The sequence below is a fragment of the Nicotiana tomentosiformis genome, unplaced genomic scaffold (assembly GCF_000390325.3).
Source record: "Nicotiana tomentosiformis unplaced genomic scaffold, ASM39032v3 Un00297, whole genome shotgun sequence".
Taxonomy (NCBI): domain Eukaryota; kingdom Viridiplantae; phylum Streptophyta; class Magnoliopsida; order Solanales; family Solanaceae; genus Nicotiana; species Nicotiana tomentosiformis.
In genome coordinates, this window is record NW_027174856.1 from 1 (window position 1) to 9,948 (window position 9,948).

Here is a 9,948-nt window from a genome sequence, read left to right on the forward strand (position 1 = left end):
CTTCTGCGACTATTGCGGCAACGACGATAGCCTCGTCAAGCCGGACTGCTGTTCCACCGGCAGAGAAACCGAGAAAATTTTCCGGAGCCAACTTCAAAGGATGGCAGCAAAGGGTATTCTTCTGGCTTACCACACTTGGTATGCAAAAATTCACTAGTGAAGAACCTCCAGTGCCTGCTGCAGACATGCCGAACAACGAGAAATTCATGATTGTTGAGGCGTGGAAGCAGGCAGATTTTCTTTGCAAAGGCTATTTCTTAAGCGCTTTAGAGGATGACTTGTACAATGTGTACAGTGCGATGAATATTTCGAAAGAATTATGGGACGCACTTGAGAAGAAGTACAAGACTGAAGATGCATGCTTGAAGAAGTTCGTAGTTACCAAATTTCTAGACTATAAAATGATAGACAGTAAAACTGTTGGAACCCAAGTTCAGGAGCTTCAACTTATTTTTCATGACCTTATTGCTGAAGGTATGGTCGTGAATGAAGCATTTCAAGTGGCTGCAATGATTGAAAAACTGCATCCTTCATGGAGAGATTTCAAGAACTATCTTAAGCACAAGCGCAAAGAAATGAAGTTGGAAGATCTTGTGATTCGTCTCAAGATTGAGGAAGACAACAAAACAGTCGAGAAGAAGTCTCGTGGAAATTCAACGATCATGGGAGCTAATATCGTTGAGGAGACTGCTCCAAAAGGTAAGAAGAGAAAGAGGCCTTCTGGACAGACTAAGGAGCAGAACAAAAAGAAATTCAAGGGCAGCTGCTACATTTGTGGAAAAACCGGTCACAAAGCCCCTGATTGTCGTCTCCCGAACAGTAAAGCATGTCGGTTTTTGGTTCATAAATCCGATAATCCCGAAATTCACGTTAATACGGTAATGGAATCAGATAATGCTGAATTCTTTGAAAGCATCTATCCGTATAAAACTGAATGTGAGTCGTTAAGTGAAAGACCTAAACGACCTCGGGAAGAACCAAATGAAAATACTCCAAGTATAGAAGATCCAAGGCGTAGCAAACGTCAAAGAACATCTACTTTCATTTGGACCAGATTTTGTGACATTCTTGCTTGAAAATGAGCCTCAAACTTTTCAAGCAGTTATGTCATCTTCTGATTCAGCGTTTTGGAAAGAGGCAGTCAATAGTGAGATTCAATCAATTTTGGATAACCATACATAGGAATTGGTAGATCTTCATCCGGGAAATAAGCCTTTAGGTTCGAAATGGATCTTTAAACGGAAAGTGAAAGCTGATGGCACTATTGACAAATATAAGGCAAGACTTGTTGTCAAAGGTTATAGACAAAAAGAAGGCCTTGATTACTTTGACACTTACTCGCCAGTAACGAGGATAACATCTATTAGGGTGTTAGTGGCACTAGCGGCCGTGTATGGTCTTGAAATCCATCAAATGGATGTTAAAACAGCTTTCTTAAATGGAGAATTAAAGGAAGAGATTTACATGGAACAACCTGAGGGTTTTGCGGTAACTGTTAAAGAAAAGAAAGTGTGCAAACTTGTTAAGTCGCTTTATGGACTTAAACAAGCACCCAAACAATGGCATGCCAAATTTGACCAAACAATGTCAAACATTAATCAATCAAAATGTCATGTCAAACAATGGCATGCCAAATTTGACCAAACAATGTCAAACATTAATTAATTAATTTAGAAGTGTTGCCTAAATTCGAGTGTAATAAATCAAAATGTCAAATATGTGTTTAGTCTAAGTTTGTAAAACATCCTTATAAGTCTATTGAAAGGAATTCAAATCCTTTAGACTTAATTCATACTGACATTTGTGATATGAAGTCGACACCATCTCGAGGTGGGAAAAAGTATTTTATTACTTTTATTGACGACTGCACTCGATATTGTTATGTTTATTTGCTTAATAGTAAGGATGAAGCAATTGAAGCATTTAAGCAATACAAGAATGAAGTGGAGAATCAATTGAATAAAAAGATCAAAATGATTAGAAGTGATAGGGGTGGAGAATATGAATTTCCATTTGCAGAAATATGTTCGGAATATGGAATTATCCATCAAACTACTGCACCTTACTGTAATGACCCGACCTGTCGTTTCGAGAGTTATAACCCTATTTTCTCCATTCCTACTTCTTTTTGTGTTATTCAGCTATATTATGTTATATCGGGTTAGTTGGTTCGAGTCCAGAAGGAACTCGGGGTGAAATGAGACACTTAGTCTCATAATTGAAAATTTTAAGTTAGAAAAGTGGACCGGATATGGACCTATATGTAAACGACCTCGGATTTGAATTTTGATAATTTCAATAGCTCTGTATGGTGATTTTGGGCTTAGGAGAGTGTCCGGAATATTATTTGGGAGTTCGTAGAGGAATTAGACTTGAAATGCCGAAAGTTTTATTTTTGAGAAGTTTGACCGGGGGTTGACTTTTTGATATCGGGGTCGGAATCTGATTCTAAAAATTGGAATACCTCTGTTATGTCATTTAGGACTTGTGTGCAAAATTGAGGTCAATCGGACGTGATTTGATAGGTTCCAGAGTTGTTTGTAGAAATTAGAAATTTCAAAGTTCATTAGGCTTGAATTGGGGTGTAATTCATGGTTTTAGCATTGTTTGAGGTGATTTGAGGATTCGACTAAATTCGTATGATGTTTTAGGACTTGTTGGTATATTTGGTTGAGGTCCCGAGGGCCTCGGGTGAGTTTCGGATGGTTAACGGATCAAAAATTGAACTAGAACAACTACTGCAATTTCCTTCTGTTGGAAATTGCTTCTGCCCAGAAATCGAGCCCAGATCGAGCTTAGGATTGATGGCCATGATCGAAGCCCAAATCGAGCTCAAGGTCGAGGGCATGATCGAGCCCAGGGTTGAGGGTCACGATCGAAGGCATGATCGATCCCAGGGTCGAGGTTCACGATCGAAGGCATGATCGAGCCCAGGGTCGAGGGTCACGATCGAAGGCATGATCGAGCCCAGGGTCGAGGCTCACGATCGAAGGCATGATCGAGCCCAGGGTCGAGGACCTCGACCGAAGGCAGAGATCGAGGCAAAACCGAGGATGTCTGGGCAGAATTATAAAAATAGGGACTTCGTCCCATTTGCCATTTTTGACAAATTGGAACTTGGGGAGAGGTGATTTTTGATATATTTTCAAGGAAAACTTGAGGTAAGTCCCTTGTAATCATTTCTACTCCATAATAGTGAATTATCATCGAGTAATCCGACTAGATTTCATGATTTTGAAGTGTAAATCAGAGATTGAAACTTAGAAATTTGGAAATTAGATTTGTATATTTGAGGGTCGAGTTGAGGTCAAATTTTGGTAAAATTGATATGGGTAGACTCGTGGTTGAATGGGCTTTCGGATTTTGTAACTTTTGTCGGGTTCCGAGACGTGGGCCCCACATGCAATTTTTGAGCCAATTTCGGGTTTTGGTCTAAATTTGAAGCTTTTCTTGTGGAATTCATTCCATTAGCGTATATTGATGGTATTATACTGATTGTGAATAGATTTAGAGCATTTGGAGGCCGAGTCCAGAGGCAAGAGCATTGCGGGGTAGAGATTTGACCGGTTTGAGGTAAGTAACGATTATAAATCTAGTCATGAGGGTATGAAACCCCGGATTTTGTATCATTCTACTATTTTTAGTGACGCACATGCTAGGTGACGGGCGTGTGGGGGTTGCACTGTTGGGGATTTGTGACTTGGTCCGCCCCGTAGCAGTTGTAAAGTTGCATACTTTGTTGAAACAATTGATACTTGTATGATTTAGAAAGATTTTATGTAAATTGGGCTGAATGCCATGTTTGGGCCTTGCGCCAATGCTGTTTGGACCCTTAGGGGATGTTTCTTACCATCCTCTCATTATTTTCGATTGAAAATTTATACTCAGTCATGGTTATACTTGTTTACCGCATAACTCAGTTTTATGACTCTATTTTGATGCATATAAATATTTTGGACCGAATGCCCTGTTTTACTGAAATGCCCGAGTGGCTTGATTTGTGAGGATGAGTGTAGATCGGGGCTGCCCGCCTGCAGCATACTTATGAATGAGTGAGGCCGAGGGCCTGATTTGTGAGGATGAGTGTGGATCGGGGCTGCCCGCTTGCAGCATACTTTATTATTATTGCACGTGAGTTGTCCGTGCAGATTATAGTGCTTTGGCTGAAAGAGCCCCTCTGGAGTCTGTACACACCCCCAGTGAATGCAGGTACCTACTGAGTGCGAGTGTCGAGTACCGAGTGCTGAGTGACTGGGAGGCAAGAATGATTGTGAGGTATGCCCGAGTGGCACGAGTGACTGTGAGGTTTGCCCGAGGGGCTGTTTATGATTTCATCATTTTGCTCACCTTTGCATTGAGCCTTTGTTTGAAAAACTGTTGGAAAAAATGTCTTTAAATGATTTTTACTGGAACTGGGTTTAAACGAGATGTTTGATTCAAATCCTAATTTTTAAAAGCATGTGGTATTTTACTGAGATTTTCTGATATGAACGTTATATGCTTTACTTCTCGTCACTAATGCTCAGTCTTTATTTGTTGTTGTTACTTACTGAGTTGGCGTACTCACGTTACTCCCTGTACCTTGTGTGCAGATCCAGGTGTGGCTGGCCATGGTAGCGGTTATATAGTGTTCTAGTTGCAGATTTTCTTGGAGATAGCAAGGTAGCTGTTTGGCGATCGCAGCCCTTGCTCTTCTCCCTCTTATATTCCTCTAGTAGTATTTAGCTATTTTCCAGGCTGAGTTAGCCTTGATATTGTTAGACAGATTATAGTAGATGCTCATGACTAGTGACACCCCGATGTCGTGCTTTTCTTTTCCGCACTTCTATTTTTCTTTGATTTGATTTATTTAAATGGAGGTTTTATGTTAAATAACCTTGAAATTTTCTTTGAAATGAAAATATTATTTTCTTTTGGAAATGAGTCGGCTTGCCTAGTTCCACGATAGGCGCCATCACGACAGGGGTTAGTTTTGGGTCATGACAGATTGGTATCAGAGCCTAGGTTACATAGGTCTCACGAGTCATGAGCGGGTTTAGTAGAGTCTTGCAGATCGGTATAGAGACGTCTGTACTTATCTTCAAGAGGCTGCAGAACCTTTAAGAAACTCCATATTCTTGAATTCTTGTCGTGCGAATCTGTTGATTCTAGTAACTAAACATCTGTTGTTTCATTCTCTCACAGATGGTGAGGACTCGTGCTACCGGTCAGGAGGGCCAGCTACCAGTACCACCAGCCAGGGCCGCGAGAGGCCGAGGCCGTGGTAGAAGCCGTGGTAGGGTCAGAGGTGCAGCCCGTACAACAGTTGGGGCAGTACCTACAGATCCACCGGTTGTCCCAGATCAGGACCAAGTTCCAGTTGGTGATGCACCAGCTCAGGCACCACATGTGCCTATTGTGATTCAGAGTACCCCACAGCAAAACGCAATCTATTCCATATAAAAAATGGAAAGGAAGAAAACCCAACTTGAAATATTTCAAAGTGTGGGAGTGTCTAGCGAAGGTACAAGTTCCTTTACCTAAAAGGGTTAAAATCAGACCAAAAACTGTTGATTGTGTTTTCATTGGATATGCTACAAACAGTAAAGCATGTCGGTTTTTGGTTCATAAATCCGATAATCCCGAAATTCACGTTAATACGGTAATGAAATCAGATAATACTGAATTCTTTGAAAGCATCTATCCGTATAAAACTGAATGTGAGTCGTTAAGTGAAAGACCTAAACGACCTCGGGAAGAACCGAAGGAAAATACTCCAAGTATAGAAGATCCAAGGCGTAGCAAACGTCAAATAACATCTTCTTCCTTTGGACCAGATTTTTTGACATTCTTGCTTGAAAATGAGCCTCAAACTTTTAAAGAAGTTATGTCATCTTCTGATTCAGCGTTTTGGAAAGAGGCAGTCAATAGTGAGATTCAATCAATTTTGGATAACCATACATGGGAATTGGTAGATCTTCCTCTGGGAAATTAGCCTTTAGGTTCGAAATGGATCTTTAAACGGAAAGTGAAAGCTGATGGCACTATTGACAAATATAAGGCAAGACTTGTTATCAAAGGTTATAGACAAAAGGAAGGCATTGATTACTTTGACACTTACTCGCCAGTAACGAGGATAACATCTATTAGGGTGTTAGTGGCACTAGCGGCCGTGTATGGTCTTGAAATCCATCAAATGGATGTAAAAACAGCTTTCTTAAATGGAGAATTAGAGGAAGAGATTTACATGGAACAACCTGAGGGTTTTGTGGTAACTGTTAAAGAAAAGAAAGTGTGCAAACTTGTTAAGTCACTTTATGGACTTAAACAAGCACCCAAATAATGGCATGCCAAATTTGACCAATCAACGAGTGCGACAAATGTGTTTACATTAAAAACACTCCAGGTCATGAAGTCATTGTTTGTTTATATGTTGATGACATGTTGATAATGAGTAAAAACATGGCAGATATAAATGCTACTAAGCGCATGTTGGCTTGCAAATTCGATATGAAAGACTTAGGAGTTGCTGATGTGATCTTAGGAATCAGAATTCACAAGACTCCACAAGGTCTAGCATTATCACAGTCTTACTACATTGAAAACGTACTTGACAAGTTCAAGTATTTGGATTTCAAAATTGCCAAGACTCCTATTGACGTGAGTTATGTACTTCAAAAGAATGAAGGTGAAAGTGACTCACAACTGGATTATGTAAGAGTATTGGGAAGTTTGATGTATATCATGAATTGTACACGACCAGATATAGCATGTGCTATTAGTAAACTGAGTCGGTTTACAAGTAATCCCAATCACATACATTGGATGGCAATGAAACGAGTTTTGGTGTATCTCAAACATGCCCAAAATTATGCTTTGCATTATAATAAATATCCCTCCGTGATCGAGGGATATAGTGATGCAAATTGGATCGCTGGATCATCTGAATTTAAATCCACGAGTGGATATATTTTCACAATTGGGGGTGGAGCAGTGTCTTGGAAATCATCCAAACAAACATGCATCGCTCGTTTTATGGAATCTGAATTCATAGCTTTAGATAAGGCCAGTGAAGAAGCTGAATGGCTCCGGAATTTCTTGGAAGATATTCCATTTTGGCCCAAATCTTTGGCACCTAGTTGTATACATTGTGATAGTCAAGCAGCAATAGGCAGGGCAGGGAGCGTTATGTATAACAAAAAATCTCTTCATATACGACGGAGACACAATACCGTTAGACAACTACTCTCTAGTGGTGTTATCACAATTGACTACATAAAGTCAAGAGATAACGTGTCGGATCCACTTGCAAAAGGCCTAGCTAGAGAGGCAGTTGAAATATCATCAAAGGGAATGGGGTTTAGGTCTAGGACAAGTCATCATGACGGTAACTTTACCTAGTAGACTGGAGATCCCATGAGCTAGGTTTAAAGAGATCAAACAAAGTTATGAATGACAGTTCAACATTGTCAAATAACTCAACCCATTCTCGTGATGAAGACAATGTTCAAAAATCGAGGTAAAGCATTAAGGCTTTTTGATGAGTCAACAAAGCTTAAAGGTTTTATAATGATTTGCTAAGTCTGGCAGGATATGACCAGATAGTGTGTCTATAGGATTACACGTTTAGAAATCACCTATCTGAGTATGAAGTGTAAGCCGCTTCAAGGGGAATGAAAGTAATGGCCCATTCTCTAAGCACTCATGAAACCAGGCGGTGTTCATGGCTGAAACGAACACAACCGTGAGAATCATAGATGGTTAAGGATTGATTGTGTGACTTATGTTGTCTAGGTATACAACAAAGTTCGCCGGTTCAAAGATATCAAATCTACCGATTAACTGAGCCTCGTAGTAAAATGCTAAGCAATAGCCATCCAACTTGCCGGAGATAAAAATCAAAAAATATTGCTTAAAATACAAATTTAAGAATATTGGAGTGATATTCATCCTGTCAAAATAAAAATAAAGTACATCGCACAACCGAAAATATTAATTGATACTAAACTTTTACACCAGACCAAACAATCTAATCTTAATAGTGAATATAATCACCGTTAAGAATATATTCTTTTCAAGAATAGCCTCAACTTATCCAAAAGAAGGAAAACCTCTCATTCATCAAACCCTGCCCAATGTCACACATTCTCGTGTAATTTAAAAACTTCTAACTAATCATTAGAAAAATTAATTTTATGTCCCTTATCCACGAAGGGAATTCTCCAATAGGGAGAGGTAGGGGTGGCAAACTTGCATGTCGGATCGGGTCGGATATGAGCGGGCCGAAAACAGATAATTCAAAAATGGATAAATTATTCGACCCGTATTTAAAACGGATAAAAAATGGGTTATCCGACGGATAATATGGATATCCAAAACTTGAGAAACCCCTAATTTGAGGCTTTACAAATGTAAAAGTTAAACACATTAATTATCCATTGGTTATCTATTTGGTTAACCATTTTCAAAGTGGATAATATGGTTCTTATCCATATTCGACCCGTTTTTAAAAAGTTCATTATACAAACCACTCTTTGTTTTTTCTTTTTGAAGAATTTTGGTGCTAAATACTTTAGGCCCAATAAAAAATGACGTTTTGAATTTGAGTGCTATAAAATCAAACATTCACTCTTTATACTTTTAAAATTAAAATTTACATATTTAACAAATGTAAGGAAAAGACATCTAAGTCAATACAAGGAAAAATCATTTAAGTAACAATTTTTAAAGATTTGAACACATTGCAGCAAAGGAACTATTTTATACTCTCCAAATAGGTCTAGGTAAGATTTCACATTTACGAGCAATAAACTAATTCTCATACAATAGAAAAATGATACAAATAACTCAATTTCCCATATTATCGAGTCAAAAATGTTACAATAAGAATAAGATCTCAAATGATAATACAACACCAAATAAAAAATACAACATGACCTTGGCTTCAAATGAGTTAATATAAGAATACATGGTCCATATTATAGGAATTTGAGGTGAAGAATTTGAAATCTTGGTGGTTAAAGTTAAGCTGCTTTAACCAAGAATCAGCAGCATTATAAAGATCATTGAATTTTTCATAGGCTTGTACCTTATTTAACCAAATGTTATCTTGCATCTTGTATGGTATAAGCCCAAAAGGTGGAAGAGGAATTCCACCTTTTTCTTTCTTTTCAATAGGAAGATCTTTACATATGTCATCATCAAAGTCATCTGCAATATTGCAATATAATGTATAAAAATTAGAATATATATATATATATTGATTAAGTACGAGAAACTAAAGATTTGACAAGCACATATATGTCACAAACCAAGCACATAACGTGCACGGCCAAGAACCAGATTTTACTTATATTTACGCGAATAGGAAAATTGAAAGACGTACCTTGAAATGATGCTGATAATGTATGATAAGTAAGGAAGTATGTTGATATATTTTGGGTAATTCCCTTCATTGGTACATGGTAGATTGGGTACCTAACAATAAAATTAGAGAAAATTAACTCAAATTCTCTAAATTGAATAAATAGATGAATAATGGAGAGAATTTTTTCCTTAATAATAATTTCTAGAAAACAATTATCATTAACATCAATTCCAAATTTCTATATGATATTGAATTGATAAATTTTATTTCTATGTGGAAAAAATAATTGTTTCATCAATGTATCATTGGAATTTCACTTGAAATTATTACAAAGGTCAAAATAGGAAGAAGAAAAAAAAATACCAAGCAACAGCCATCCAACTTTCAGGAGACAAGTCAATGCTCTTCAGTGACTGAAGTCCTGGATGCTTCTCACTAAATTCATATATCTGAAATATCCAAAACAAAATCAAAAAATATTACTTTAAAATACAAAATTAAGAATACTAAGTAACTATTAAAAATAAATTCTTTTTCAAAAATAGTCTCAACTTATCAAAAAGTAGGAAAACCTCTTGTTCATCAAACTCTGACCTAACGTC

The 9,948-nt window shown here is 37.9% G+C and overlaps 1 long non-coding RNA gene across 1 annotated transcript; it reads right to left on the minus strand.

Moving 5' to 3' along the window:
* Positions 1 to 8,720: 8,720 nt before the first annotated feature.
* LOC104093117 (uncharacterized) lies at positions 8,721 to 9,504 on the minus strand. Its single transcript, XR_011413239.1, has 2 exons — positions 9,365 to 9,504; positions 8,721 to 9,189 (listed from the first exon to the last, which is right to left on the minus strand). It is a non-coding gene; the product is annotated as an uncharacterized lncRNA (long non-coding RNA).
* Between the last annotated feature and the right edge of the window lie 444 nt (positions 9,505 to 9,948).